General features: G+C 39.6%; 1 pseudogene; it reads left to right on the top strand.

Moving 5' to 3' along the window:
* Positions 1-599: 599 nt before the first annotated feature.
* Positions 600-13,729, top strand: LOC122454940 (annotated as a pseudogene).
* Positions 13,730-14,106: the final 377 nt, after the last annotated feature.

The following is a 14,106-nucleotide window of genomic DNA, read 5'->3' as shown; positions in this document are numbered from 1 at the left end:
ATCTAAAGCAGAACTTATTGCTGATCGAAGAGCCCTTATTGTGCTGTGTCATGTTGGGTGTGATGGCTAAGGGCAAAAGGCAGGAGGATGGAGTGCCTAAGTCCATGCTAGAAAACGGTATTAAGTTTTGCCAGGAGCTTAGGTAGGCAATGTTGATTAGTCTTTGTGACAAACATAAAAGGCAAGTATTCTTTTTTACTTTACAGATGAGATCAAAAGAAGTGATGTAAATTTTACAAGGTCAACTGGTAAAAACTGCCTGAGGTTCAAACCCAGACATTTCTGACTCTTTCCAATACATAACACTGTTACCTTCACCCATAAGATGCTAGAGTTGCATTTCATTAGCATTCATCCAACAATAAGATTTTATCTTCTTACTAGATATGACAGTTGTAGGGTTTCTCGTGGCTTTTATAACAAACTGCTATGACCACAGGCCCTTTTCTGAACCCAGCCGTATGTAGTCATACCGTGGCCCCCCTCCTAGCTCACAGATGATTGACCAGGGACTTACAATGACCTAAAGGTAACCACTGCAAAAGTCAGTGGCCTAAGGTGAACAAAGCTTAGGGAAATATTTTTTTCTGGCAGGTAATATGGGTATTAAACAAGATACAAGAGTCTTCTTGTCTGGAATTCAAAGGAAGAAGCTGGGCAAACATGAACTCCTTGGTAAGCAAGAGAAGCTGATCCAGAGAGGAGGGCTAGTTAAGTGGCTTTGGAGTGGTCCTTGGATTCCTGCAGCTGAGGCTGGAGATGCCCTGGATTTAGGAAACTTTTCTGTTCAGGTCTTCCTGGTGGCTAACTTGGACTTCCTGACCATGATGTGAGGCATGGTTGTTCAGTTTTCCCTGGGTTCTTGTGAAGACCTATCCCACAGTTAAGATTCCTCTTTTCCAATTTCTTCAATGTGTTCTTAAGCTCTTCTCACACTTACATGAGTTGGCACATCTGTTCCATGAAGAAAAGTAGCCGAAATGAATCATAGTTTTGCTTTCTTAACTTTCTAGGAAGTGGCCTTCAACTTCGACCAAGGAGACCCAAACAGTCAAGTGTGAGAAGACATCTTGGAAGTGAACTTCATGTTTCGTTTTCCAACAGCTTAAGCCACACTTGGAGGGGAGGTCCTAATGTGATTTATAGAGGCACAGTTGGGTAGAGTGTGGTTCTGCTTTAGAGGTGTCAGTGAATCAGGGTCCAGGGACAGTGCTGGGTAAGGCACAGAAGTGAGAGGCAGTCGTGTGACAAGACTGGGAGCCGGTGGAGGTTAGGATGACATCTTGGTATCTATGTGGGGAATGTACTCAGAGATCCATGTGATTGAAATAAATTATGGTGGTGGTTCATTTATTAGCCCTAGTTAGGAGGGTGAAGAGACATCATTCCAAGAAATTCAGCAGGAAGTTAAAAGTCAGGATGCTTTGATTCCAAGTGGGGTAACAAAGTTATACTGGTTTGCCTATGACCGAAGAGTTTCCTGTGAAGTGTAATTTTCAGTGCTAAAACCAGGAGAGGGTTAGGGAAATTAAATAGTCTTGTTTAGGCTTCAGAGACAAAGCAGAGCAGGCCTCTGACCTTGCTTCTAACCTGCCTGGACTACTGTGTGACTGTTAGTGACTGCCTGCTGAGTGCAAGACTTGCAGCGCCATAGATAAGATGGGGGAGAAATCTTGAGATTGTTGAGCCCCTGGTGGGGACCTGGCCATCCAAGCCCCAGGCTTAGCAACATTCCAAATTTTACAAGACAAAACAGACAGGATTAACATGAAACCAGGCTTGCAATTTGGTTACAGACTGATGAGAATATCAGATTGCCTCTGTCCTGGGATTATAAATAGGAACCTTGAACTGCAATCTTCGAAGTCTTACCCACAGAGCAGATGTGCTGCCTGGGACACTTTCCCCACTGAGACTCTAGATGTGCTGTGACATGGGACTTACCAGCACTGTTTAGGTCTGGATGTTGGTCAAAACCCAATTTGGTGATGTATCCTCTGCTGTTTCTATTTTTCTTTTCTTTTAATGTCAGTATATTGAAAATAAACTCTATAGTTCTCTAATAAATATTTGTATTATTTATTTGTTTATAATGAATGGCTTATTTTGTTAACAGATCCTTTGAACCTGAGACGAAAGTGAAAATTTTTGGCAAAACAGAGGGTTCTGAGCAAACTGGGATACTAGGTCAACTCCAGAACTTGCAGACGATAGAGAGTCACCAGTTAAGCAAAAATAGGTAATTTGTTTACTCACAAGTTCAAACCATGGAGTGGGAAACTCTAAAACTGAGTTTGAAAAGACCCAGGAAGATTATGCAGTTCAGGGATCTCCTGCCTTAAGCTTTCAGGATTTCATCTCTATCAGCCTGAGAAGATTAGAAAAATCTATGCCCAGACTTCCCCCAGAACTTCTGTTCCCACTGGTCTGAGATTGGACTTAGGCTTCAGTAAGTTTTTAAAAAAATCTCCCTTATTTGGTTCTTATTTTAAACCACTGCTTTGTGTGAATAACAGAATAACCCTTAGGTTCCTTAACTTGTCTTTCCATTGTAATCATCTGGTGAGTTTTTAAAATACTGACACCAGTGATCCACCTCTCAGAGACAAAGGTTTTACTTGTCTAGGTGTGGCCAGGGCTTTTGGTGGTTTTGAACATTAGCAGGTGTTTCTAATGTGCAGACAAATTTGTGATTCAATTCTGATTGTCTCTCAGAAGAGCACTGGGATTTGAGCAGGGGAAAAGTAAGGATTTGTGGGTATATGAGTCTTCAGAGAGGTAAACAAGGGACCATTTGCAAAACTCATGAGTTAGTCGGTCATCTGCCAGGAGAGAGAGTGAGGATGAGAAGGTGCAGGTGGATTACGACCTGGGAGATTTTGCAGGCTTCTGAAACGGGACCCTGACCAGTTAGAAGCTGAGTCTTCCTTGATCTCACTCTCACCCCAGACCGTCACAGCCATTTATCAACACTTCTGACACATGAGCAGTTAATGTCCTGGATCTGGCAAGTTATCAGCTGACTTTTCTCTGTTTAAATAATTCTTGGCTTTAATTTCCTCTCCCCTCAAATGAGGATGTCTTCCCAGGTGGTGCTAATGATAAGAATTTGCCTGCCAATGCAGGAGATGTAAGAGATGCGGGTTGGGAAGATCTCCTGGAGGAAGGCATGGCAACCCACTCCAGTATTCTTGCCTGGAGAATCCCATGGATAAAGGAGCCTGGCAGGCTGCAGTCCATAGGGTCGCAAAGAGTTGGACACGACTGAAGGGACTTCGCAGGCACAAATGAGGATAACCCCACATGCTGTGGGTGATCTTTACAAAGCAGCTGATGTGTGGTTAATGCAGAGTAAGACATTAGTATTGCGTTGGCCGAAAAATTCTTTTGGGTTTTCCCATAACATCTTACAGAAAAACCCAAATAAACTTTTGGGCCACTCCAGTATTTCCCTCTTTCTCACCACTTTGAATATCTGAGTCCCCCTCAGGGACTTCCTTTCACAACAGGGCATTTCTGCTGTGGGTGGCAGACAAATGCTCTCAACTGGTGCATTCACAGCTTGCTCTAGCATTCCTACCTGCATCTTTAAGACATTATGATTCCATGATGCCTCATTTCTTGGAATTTGTGAGTTTGCAGTCGTGAAACATTTGAATCAAGGTTGATTCAAATTGAATCACCAATTAAGGTTTTGGTGAGAGTGACTGTGGGTTTCCACAGTCGTGTTCTGATGTTCAGCAAGTGTTACCAGAGGAAAGTTCTTGTGTCTCACACAAAGGAAGGCAAAAAAAAAAAACACACACCAAATGTCAAGAGTCTGGAGCAGAGAAAGGTTTATTGCAGGGCCAAGCAAGGAAATGGGTGACTTGTGCCCAAGAAAAACCCTGAACTCTCTGAATGATTTCAGCAAAACATTTCTAAAGGCCAGGTGAGGGAGAGACATGGTTAGTTGTTAGCAACTTCTTGGTATGGAAGTCCTTTGTTCTTCCAGCTGTCCACATAGGTCAGGTCACAATGTTCCTGTAAACCTCCAACAAAACAAATGCTTTTCTCGGTTCTGCAACTTTTTATCTCTATATGAATGGACTCTTAAATGTCAGAGCCCTGAGAAAGGGCTATCACATATAGTTCAGGCTATGGGCAACATTCTTTTACAAAAGATGCAGAGCCAGCATGACTAAGCATGAGGAGCAGAGGACAAGGGCTATAGCTAAAGGAATAGATCCAATGTGGAATCAGATTGGTTCTTCCCTAGTACACATGTACAAATCCAAACCTTCAAGTGAACATAATCTTCAAATATCATGACTCAGCAAATTTAAAATTACATGATTCATAGATATTCAAAATCCATTATTCAGTGATCTCTGACATTATGACACTGATTTTCTATTTTGGTGATATGTACACAGAAAGCATATTAATAAATCTAAATCTATAGCAACTGTACCACAAAAGAATAGGACTGTTTCTGGGACTGGGAGAAACAAGTAGATGGGGCTTCTGCAGAAGATTCTGCACTCCATATACCAGCAAACTTGGAAAACTCAGCAGTGACCACAGGACTAGAAAAGGTCAGTTTTCATTCCAATCCCAAAGAAAGGCAATGCCAAAGAATGTTCAAACTACCACACAATTGCACTCATCTCACATGCTAGCAAAGTAATGCTCAAAATTCTCCAAGCTAGGGAGAAGGAAATGGCAACCCACTCCAGTATTCTTGCCTGGAGAATCCCAGGGATGGGAGAGCCTGGTGGCTTGCCATCTATGGGGTCGCACAGAGTCGTATACGACTGAAGCGACTTAGCAGCAGCAGCAGCAGCTCCAAGCTAGGCTTCAATAATGTGTGAACCGTGAACTTCCAGATGTTCAAGCTGGTTTTAGAAAAGACAGAGGAACCAGAGGTCAAATTGCCAACATCCATTGGATCATAGAAAAAGCAAGAGAATTCCAGAAAGACATCTACTTCTGCATCACTGACTACACTAAAGCCTTTGATGGTGTGGATCACAACAAACTGGAAAATTCTTCAAGAAATGGGAATACCAGACCACCTTACCTACCGCCTGAGAAACCTGTACGCAGGTCAAGAAGCAACAGTTGGAACCGGACATGGAACAACAAACTGGTTCCAAATTGGGAAAGGAGTATGTAAAGGTTGTATATTGTAACCTTGCTTATTTAACTTGAATGCAGAGTACATCATGCAAAATGCCGGATTGGATGAAGCCAAGCTGAAATCAAGATTGCCAGGAGAAATATCAATAACTTCAGATAGGACCTTTTACAATAGGCACTTTCTTGCATTTCTTCATCTAACTGGGGATTTACCATCTAACTATGGTTTTACCATCTAACTGTGTCTCCAATATTCTATTCTCTTTCAATCTGGAAGTCATGTGTTCATCTCTTCCTTTCTTTCATACATTCCTTTCTTCTGTTTTAAACAATTTATCTGTTGAAGAATTGAGCCACACACCACACCTCCCAGGTCTGCTGCAGCCAGATACCCTGTCCCTATGGCAGGCCACTGCTGACCCATGCCTCCACAGGAGACACTCAAACACAGGTCTGGCTCAGTCTCTTGTGGGAGTAACTGCTCCTTTCCCTGGGTCCTGGTGCTCACAAGGGTTTTGTTTGCATCCTCAAAGCATCTCTGGCTGGTATGAGGTTTAATTTTGACAAATGAATAGAGTCTTGTATCAACCAGCACAGAATTACCTCAACCATTTCATATCAAACGGTTTTATTATGCCCAAAGCTCCCCTGTGCTACCCTTTTTAAATAAACCCTCTTCCAATGCAAAACAACCTCTGATCTCCTTTCCTTTCTATAATTTTACCTTTTCCAGTGTTATACATAACTGAATTACACAATAGGTTATCTTTTGGGTCTTTTTTATTTTATTTAGCAAAATCCTTTTAAGAGTCATCTATAATGTGGCACACATGAATAATTTGCTTCTTTTTGTTGATGAAAAGTACTCCATTAGATGGATGTTTCATAGATTAATTATCTATTCATCATGTCAAGGACATTCACATTACAGGCTTTCGTGTGAATGTACATTTTTATTTCTCTTGGATAAATACACAGGGGTAGGACTCTTTGTCATAGAGTAGGTGTATGATTAATTTTATACAAAATTGTCCAATTCTCCTCAATCTAGACCAGAGATAGGAAGAAAAAGTAAACAGGCCCCAGTCACAGCAAGCAGTTTGGCCCTTGAAACCTTTTTCTCTGTGAGCACAAGACTGTTTCCCTTACCCAAAGACACCAAGGAAGTGTATAATGCATGAAAACACGGTACTGCCCTCCCTTGCCAAAAAATGCCTATGTGTCCCACCTGGGGAGACCTCTTCTGCTTCACAGGCAGAACTGGTTGACAATACTAGGGTCCTCAGGGGACCAAATGAACCAAACAGGAAAATAACACTGGTAAATCTCTGAACACTAAACTGCCATTGGGACCACAACTCACAAAATTTGAATAAGAACCCCACACTAAATCTGCAAAGGGTGATAGCATGCTAAATCAAAATATTTAAATAGGTCAGAGCTTCCTAATCTAATGAGAAAATAGTAAAAATATAGTTGAAGTTCACCTGTCATACTAAGAATCACCTTAAATGAGAAAAGACAACTAACGACAACACCAACAAGATGAATCAGATCTTTAACTTAGTTGAAAGGACTTTTAAAGCAGTTGTTATTAAAACATTTCAATAATCAGTTATAAATTCTCTTGAAACAAATGAAAAAAATTGAAGTTTTCAGCAAAGAAACAAAAGCTACAAAAATAACCCAGTGAAAATTATAGATTTGAAAAATACAGGACAGAGAAAAAAATAACTCACTGGATGAGCTCAATAGTAGAATGGAAATTGCAGAGTATAGAATCAGTGAACTTGAAAATGTACCAATAAGACTCAGCCAATCTGAACATCAAAGAGAAAATATATAGATAAAAGTGAATAGAGCCTCAGAGATGTGTGGGAAAATAACATAGAACCTAACAATCATATCATCAAAGTCCCAGAAGGAGAAGAGAAAGATAATGGGGCAGAAAGAGTATTTGGAAAAAATAATGGTTTGAACTTCCCTAGAAGTCCAGTGATTAAGATTTCACTTTCCAATGCAGGGGGTGTAGCTTCAATCTCTGGTCAAGAAGCTAAGATCCCACATGCCTTATGGCCCCAAAACCCCAAACATAACACAGAAACTATATCATAACAAATTAAATAAAGACTTTAAAAATGGTCCACATTAAAAAAAAATTTTTTTTTAATAAAATCATGGCTGAAGATTTCTCTGATTTGGCAAAAGTGACAAACTTAAAGCCCCAAAAGGCTAAGAAATCCAAACAAGGTGAACCCAAACAATCATTTTAAGATACATCATAATGAAATTTTTGTAAACCAAAGAGAAATATCTGGAAAGCAAGCAGAGAGAAACAATACATTATCAATAAGGAAGCACCAACTCAAATAACAACACAATTCTTACTGGAACCCATATCATGGAGGCATAAGGAAGTAGCACAAGATTTTTCAATTGCTGAAAGAAACGATCTGTCAACCAAGAATTCTGTATCTAGTGAAGATATCCTTCAATAATACAGAAAAATGAAAACATTGTCAGATGAGGGAAAACAAGAATTTGGTGCTAGCAGACCTATTCTTAACGAATGGTTAAAGCAAGTACTTCCCTGATATCAAGGCTCCCCTGATAGTCCAGCTGGTAAAGAATCCACCTGCAATGCAGGAGACCCCAGTTCGATTCCTGGGTTGGGAAGATACGCTGGAGAAGGGATAGGCTACCCACTCCAGTATTCTGGCCTAGAGAATTCCATGGACTGTATAGTCCATGGGGTCGCAAAGAGTCAGACACGATTGAGTGACTTTCACTCACTCACTAAAGCAAGTACATCAAACAGAAGGAAATGATAAATGAAGGTAAATAATGGTAAAAGTAAAAATATAGACATTATTTTTCTTTCCTTAATGAGCTTTATAAATCATATTTAATGATTGAAACAAAAATTGTAGCACCATCTGACACCCAGACAATGGTTTTTAAAAATGGGGCAAAGTACCTAACTGAAATTGAGGTTTCCACACATAACACTAAGTTGTAAAATAGTGATATCAGTAGCTATGATAAGTCACATATCTGTTTTGTAATACCTACTCAGAGAAACTAGAATGAAAAATACATAAAATGTTACACCCAAAAGCACTACAAATACATCAAGGTAGAACTCTAAAATGTGTTCAAAATCCACAGGAAGGCAGGAAAAGAGACAGGGGAATGGGAACCAGAGGAAACAAACAGAAAACATTTTAAAAAGGCAGTCTTAATATCTATCATATCAATAAACACCCTCCATACAAGTGGTCTAAATATACCAATGAAAAGACAGAGTTTGGCAGAGTGGACTTAAAAAAAAAAAACAGGGCCCAACTACAAATTTTACATAAGAGACTCACTTTAAATTCAATGACATAGGTATGTTGAAATGAGGGGGAAAGATGCCATGTAAACGTTTTTTTAAAAGAAAGATTGAGTAGGTTAAAATATAAGTAGACTCCAGAGCAAAGAAAATTGCCAGAGACAGAGAAGGGCATCCCATAATGATAACTGGTGGATTTATAATCCACCAAAAAGACACAATGATCCTGAATGTGAACTAGCCAATCACAGAGCTTCACAGTACATGAAACAAAAACTGATAGAGGTGTCAGGAGAACTAGACTAATCCTCAGTTATAGTTGGAGATTTCAACACCCATCCCCACCAACTATGAAACTAGGAAGGAGACACAAGATTTGAAAGACAGAAAAAACAGGATGTAACTGACACACAGAACAGCCCACAAAACTACAGAAAAGAATACACATTTTCACCCCAAGTTCCCTTGGAAGTTTCACCAAGATAAACCTTATCCTGGGGTCAAAAATCAGACTCACTAAATACAAAAGAACCAAAGTTGTATCGAGTGTGTGTTCAATATGAGTGTACTGTGATTATAAAACCATAATGGTCTCAAATTAGAATTTAATAGTAGAAAGACAGCAGGAAAATCTCTATATATGCAGAAAATAAACAACACTCTAAATAATTCTTGGGTCAAAAGGGAAATCTGAAAGAAAATTGGAAAACACATAGAACTGAATGAAAGTGACAATATCATATCAAAGTTTGTAGGTTGCAGCCAAAGCAGCATTGAGAGAGAAATGTGTACTGCTAAATGTTTACACTAGAAATTAGGAAAGGTCTAATTAAATAACCTAAATTCCTACCCAAGAACTATGAAAATAAGATAAAAATAAATCCAAAGCAAGAAAAATGAAGGGAATAATAAAGATAAGATAAATCAGTGAAATTTCAGACATGGGGAAAATAAATGAAACAAGTAGCTGGTTCTTTGGGGGAAAAAATCAATAAAATTGATGAATAGCTAGCAAGTCTGAAAAAAATACAGAGAGAAAATTCAAATCATCAATGTTAGGAATGAAACTGAGGACATTACTATTCAATACATAGTCTGCAGTCATTAAAAAGAAAACAGTGGGATGGTTTGTGCAATTACTCATAAATTTGACAACATAGGAGAAATAGACCCAATTCCATAATAAAATTCCCAAACTACAAAAACTCATGCAAGATGAAATAGGTCATCTGAATATATCTATAATCATTAAAGGGATTGAGTCTGCAATTTAGATTGTCTGGAAAAAGAAATCTCCAGGTTCATATGGTTTCACCGAAGAGTTCTTAAAAAGCATTTGAAAAAAAAAATAAATCAATGTTATGCAATCCATTTCAGAAAAAAGCAGAGGAAGGGCTTCCCAACTCAATTTTTGAGGCCAGTATTACCCTGATTTTGACACCAGGCAAAAATAGTATAAGAGAAAAGATAATTACAGACCAATATCTCCCATGAATTTAGATGCAAAAATCCTCAAAAAAAATTAGCAACTGAATCTATTGAAGTGTAAAACAAACTATACACCATGGCCAAGTGAGATTTACTCCAGGATGCAATCTTAGTACAACATTTGAAATCAACTGATGTAATCCATCATGTCAACAAGTTAAGGGTGGAAAGTCATATAATTTTATCAATTGATACACAGGAAATACATTTTAGAAAGTCTATTTCTCATTTATTATTTAAGAATTTTTTTTTTTTTTAGCAATTGAGAACTGGGAGGAATTGTCTGAATTTGATAAAAAGCATTTACAGAAAAAACAAAACAAAACCCATAACTATAGCTAATATTATACTTAATGCTTCTCTATTCCCCTAGGATTAGGAACAGGGCAAAAATACCAGCTCTTACCACTCTTATTAACACAGTACTGAAAGTTCTAGCCATTTAATAAATCAACAAGGACCTACTGTATAGCACAGAGAACTCTACTCAATATTCTGTGATAATATACCTGGGCAGAGAATGGATATATGTATATGTATAACTGAGTCACTTGATTGTATACCTGAAACTAACACAACATTCCAACCAGTCAACCCTAAGGGAAATCAGTCCTGAATATTCATTGGAAGGGCTGATGCTGAAGCTGAAACTCCAACACTTTGGCCACCTAATGCAAAGAACAGACTCATTGGAAAAGACCCGGATGCTGGGAAAGACTGAAGGCATGAGGAGAAGGGGATGACAGATGATGAGATGGTTGGATGGCATCACCAACTCAATGGACTTGAGTTTGAGTAAGCTCCAGGAGTTGGGATGGACAGGGAAGCCTGGTATGCTGCAGTCCTTGGGCTTGCAAACAGTTGGACACAACTGAGCGACTGAACTGAACTGAACTGAACACAACATTGTTAATCAACTATACTCCAATATAAAATAAAAATTAATTTTGTTTAAAAAGCAAGAGAAAGAAATAAGCACACTAATCAGAAAAAAGGAAGCTATAAAACCATTTCTGTTTGTAAATGATCTGATTATCTATGTAAAAATCCCAAGGATTCTCTTAAAAGAAACTCCTAGAATGAATTAGTTCAACAAGGTCCCAGTTTGCAAGGTCAACACACAAATATCAATCACATTTTTACATACTAACAATTGTAGAAACCTTAATAACACTCCAAATAAAATGAAATGTTAGGCATGTACGTAACAAAACCTGTGTCCTATCTATGTGCCTAAAATTACAAAATACTGCTGAAAGATATAGAGAAGACCTACATTAATGGAGACATGTATCATATTTATGTGTTGAAAAACTGAACATAGTAAAAATGTCAATTTTTCCGAAATTGATCTATATGTTTAATGCAATTCCTATAAAAACCCTAGCAAGAATTTGTGTAGATATAAACAACTTATTTTAAAATTGATGTAAAAAGGCAAGACTTCAACAACCTTGAAAAGAGGAATAAAATGAGAGGAAACATTGTGCTTGATATTAAGGTTCACTATACAGTAATCAAGACATTGTGTTATTGGGGAGAGATGAACATAGATCAACAGAACAGAATAGAGAATCCAGAAACAGACCCTCAAAAATGTGCTTAACCGACTGTAGACAACAACATTGCAAAAGCAGCTCAATGGAGGAAGGATAGGCTCTTCAACAAACGGTGTTGGAGCAATGGGAAATCCATGGGGGGAGAAATGGACCTTTACCTAAACTCAGACCTTATACCTTATACCAAAATTAACTCAAAATTCTTCATAGCCTTAAATGTAAAATGTTAACTATCAAGGTTTTGGAATAATACAGGAGAAAAACTTCTGAATCTAGGGCTAGGCAAAGTTTTCTTTGACTTGACACCAAAACATTGATAATTCAGAGCTTGTCAAAATTAAATACATTTGATGTAGCTGTTAGTTGGCAGAAGGAAATCCAGGTTAGCACTGGGGAACTTGGCAGCTTGCATACTTTTCTCCTCATTTCTGCAGTTCTGTAGTGTTTCCTTCTGACAGGTCTTCTTGCCCAGGTTGTGAAGCTCTTTCAGGTGAGTGACAACCATGAGAACAAAGAACTGAAGCAGAGATTAAACTTCTCCTATTGTGAAGAGGAGCATGAGAACAAAGGGCAGAAGGAAATACAAGAGAGAAAGGAGGCTCCAAGTCAAACCCCAGAGAAATCTGGAGTTTAGTATTCAGAGGCAAATCTGATACCTCCGGAACTCCCCCTTAGTAATGCATGTTATTTCAATATATTTCAGGGAATAGAAAAAGTGAGTCCAGATCAGGGTCTGATGACCCCCGTGCCACACTCTCTCACATGTCCTGAAACACCAGCCCCACCAGATGAGGGCAAGCCACCCCTCTGTGAGAACCTCTTCACTCCCAAAGGCCAGGTGAGCCAGCCTAATATTTCTTCAACAGGGAAGCTCCCCTCCTGAAGCTCTAAGCATCTGAAGCTCACACCTGGCCCCTTCACTGGTGAGATGACCTCACTGGCTCTGGTCAGCATTAATCCCTTCACCTTGGAGTCCTAGAGAACAATTCCTTAAATCCAATGGCAAGAGGAAAACCCAAGGTGATCTAGAGGAAGCTGGTCCAGAGAAGAGAAGACAACATAGAACAAGTGTTCCCTGACAAGAGATGTGTTGTATGATAAACCAATATGGCTTCCCACTATGAAAAAGATTTCTTGGAGGTAGAAAAAAATGGGGCTGGGGAATTTGGAACAGTCTGTAAGGGGATTAAGAGGCTGGATGGGTGTATTTATGCAATAAAATGCTCCATGAAAACTTTGGGAGGATTATGAGATGAAAATTTGGCCATGCAAGAACTTCATGCCCATGTGCTGCTGGGATATCGCTCCCATATGGTACCTTACTACTCTGCGTGGGTACAAGATGACCACATGATCATTCGGAATGAATACTGCAAAGGTGGGAGCTTGCAGGCTGCTATATCTGAAAACGCAGAGTCTGGCAATCATTTCCAAGAGCCCAAACTCCAGGACATCCTTCTATAGATTTCCCTTGGGCTTCAGTACATCCACAACTCTGGCATGGTGCACCTGGACATCAAACCTAGTAACAACTTCCTTTGTCAAAAGATGCAAAGTGACTTTCTCATAATCCCATAAAAAGGTTGAAAATGAAGTTGATTGGTTTCTCTCTGCCAATGTGATGTATAGAATTGGTGACTTGGGTCGTGTGATATCAATAAGTAAATCCAAAGTGGAAGAGGGATACAATCACTTTCTAGATAATGAGATTTTGCAAAAGAATTATCAGCACCTTCCTAAAACAGAAATATTTGTCTTGGAATTGACCATTGTAGTGGCTGCAGAGGCAGTTGTTACCCACCAATGTCACCGTGAGGTATCACATCCATGAGGGGAATCTTCTGGACATTTCTTAGGAGCTCTGCAAAGAATTTCACAAACTACTTAAGAACATGATCCACTCCGACTCATCAGAGAGAACTTCTGCAGCAAAAGTCAAGTTCTCTGTCTCTCCCTGGGGGAAAACAGAAGAGTTTCAGCAGCAGTTGAGTTTGGAAAGGTTCAAGAGAGTCACACTGGAAAGGAGACTGAAAGGAGACTGAAAGGAGCCCAGCTGACCTGGTCCCTCAAGAAATGCCTCGGGGTCCCGGGGGTCACTGGGACCCCCACAGAATCAAGAAGCACCATATGCCTGCTGGGAGGAAAGAGTGCCAAATCAAGTTTCACTGGGGCAGCCTTCCTCATGAGAACCCCTTTCACACCAACTCTCCTTTTTCCCGGCAAATAGGTACCTACCGTGTTAACCTTTTTCTTGTAAAAGGAGAAACCAATGGTCTTGAGTGCCGGAGATTTCAAAAGCCACTCCTAATTTAGCATTTTCAGCCAAGATCAGTGCTTCCTAGCAGCACTGCTCATAGGTATTATCACTGGCAGCCACTTGTCTTCTCTCTTGCTACATCCCTGATACCACCTGTCAACAGTTCACTCCTCAGATTTGTTGATGCACAACAAGAAAGCATGGGTTTCTGGATCGAAAGAAACCCCCCTGTGCAGGATTACATCGCTGCTTACCTACCTTCCAAGGATCCCAGGGACACTCTTGGCAAACAGAAAGGAATTCAGTTTTGTTTGGGTTGAGGTAGCATCTGACTTTCATGTGCCTGG

Source organism: Cervus canadensis, chromosome 17, assembly GCF_019320065.1.
Source record: "Cervus canadensis isolate Bull #8, Minnesota chromosome 17, ASM1932006v1, whole genome shotgun sequence".
NCBI lineage: Eukaryota > Metazoa > Chordata > Mammalia > Artiodactyla > Cervidae > Cervus > Cervus canadensis.
This window is presented reverse-complemented; position numbering and strand designations above follow the sequence as displayed.